Below are 1,774 nucleotides of genomic sequence, written 5' to 3'. Positions count from 1 at the left end.
GGCCCGCGGCTACACGGGTTGTGCGGCTGCTTCGGCCTGGCTGTCTGAGCCGCCTCACCGTGCGGGCAGGGCAGCCGGCACCGCGCAGTGTCTCGGCCTTGAGCTCCTCCCCGGCCTCTGCCAGGCCTGCTTATGAACCCTGTGAGCAATTTCAGTCCGAAAGGGACTCAGTCACTTGAGTTTGTGAGGAATGTAAGCACTTGGCTAGAACAGAGCCAGGATGTCTGCATCATCAATGGGCAAAGCAGGGCCTCAGCCATCCTACGTGCAGCCTTGTTAGCAGCTGATGCAACTTAGAATTTATTTATTTATTTATTTTCCTATTTAAATAGGTCACAAGTGCCTTTTTACTGTCTGAAAACTCTCAGAATTTGTAAAGGATTGTTGTGGTAGAAGTACACCAGGCCTGACTTAAACCAGTGCTAAAGACACGACTTGGGAAACAAACGTAACCAGCCAACCTGTGTGCACTGTACCCAAGTAACTCGTGCAGGCTCCTGAGGCCTCGCAAGACCAACGTGTCATCTAAGAGAAAGTAGGGGGTGGGGGAAAGCCGTGGGATTTTCATCAGAAGTACTTCAAACGAAACTTGAATAAAGCAGTAATAAAAAGTAATTACGAAATCAGGGTGAAACCCGAGATAAGCAGAAAGGACAACACAAAACCGAAAGTAAAACAAATTTAAGTTCCTCCACAAAAGAAGCCTCTAACTTAAGGAAGCTCCACTGAGAGCCAGAGGCTATGACACATCTCAGCACAAGCAGCTGAGGACACAATTTTAATTACAGGAAATTTTAGGGTAGGAAAGTACCTCTGGAGACACCTGGCTTCCTTTTAAAAGCAAGGCCTTGTATCAAGGGCCCTGTCATGCCAAGTCTTGAATATTTCTGTGAGGAAACTCCAGACACTTCTCTCAGCAATGTATTCCACCTGAACTGAATTTTCCCTGAAGAAAATGTTCCAGTTGCCTCTTGTCTTGTGAAGAGGGAAAACTGGTAGGATCTCCCCTGAGCCTTCATTTCTCTAGGTTGAATAAACCCAGTTCCTTTAAACATGTGCCAAGCTCCCTGAAACCCCACAATGGAAAGAAAGTCTGCTCCTGAAGTTCAATGACATCTACCATATGGATGAAATGACATCTGAGGGAGAGACTGTCCCAGCAATCTCAGAGACTACACAACAAACTCCTCTGGGAAGTTTATGCCATGCATCACAACCTCCTGCAAGGTTCAATTCTTCAAACTAAAAAAAGAACAACACAAATCTCTTTTAAGACATACCCGAAGTAAATCATTAGTATATACAATTTGGCTTTACTTCCCTGGTGGCCTTTTGTGGCTCTGTATTCTGCAAAAAGGCACATCCTGCAGATAAATCCCTTGGACCACCCAGGGTTACCACCACCAAGTGCCTGGAAAGCCACCAGTGCAGAAACCCTGACACACTAGTGACCAGCCCTAGGCGTTCAAGAGCTGGAAGGACACACTTCAGTTGATGTTTGTTTTTTTTGAACTCACGGTTTCTGTTAAAAGTTTCCTTTCAAATATTCAGGAGTGACACTAAGTCGTGCCCTTCCCTCCGGGCGCTGGCCCCTCCCGCCCTCACACACCGACTCCGCAAACGAAACCGAAAGCCGCTGGCGCTGGGATAAAGCGGGGCGGGGCGGGCGGCTGCTCACGGACGCCGAGCCCGACTCCGCAGCCCCCCGGCCGCCCCTGCGGGCCCGCACCGACCCCCGCACGGCAGCAGAGGCGTCCCGGAGCCCCCGGCGCCG

This window comes from Chaetura pelagica, unplaced genomic scaffold (assembly GCF_000747805.2).
Source record: "Chaetura pelagica isolate M959 unplaced genomic scaffold, ChaPel_1.0 scaffold3, whole genome shotgun sequence".
Taxonomy (NCBI): Eukaryota; Metazoa; Chordata; class Aves; order Apodiformes; family Apodidae; genus Chaetura; species Chaetura pelagica.
The sequence above is the reverse complement of the archived record's forward strand: the minus strand, read 5'-3'. Positions refer to the sequence as shown.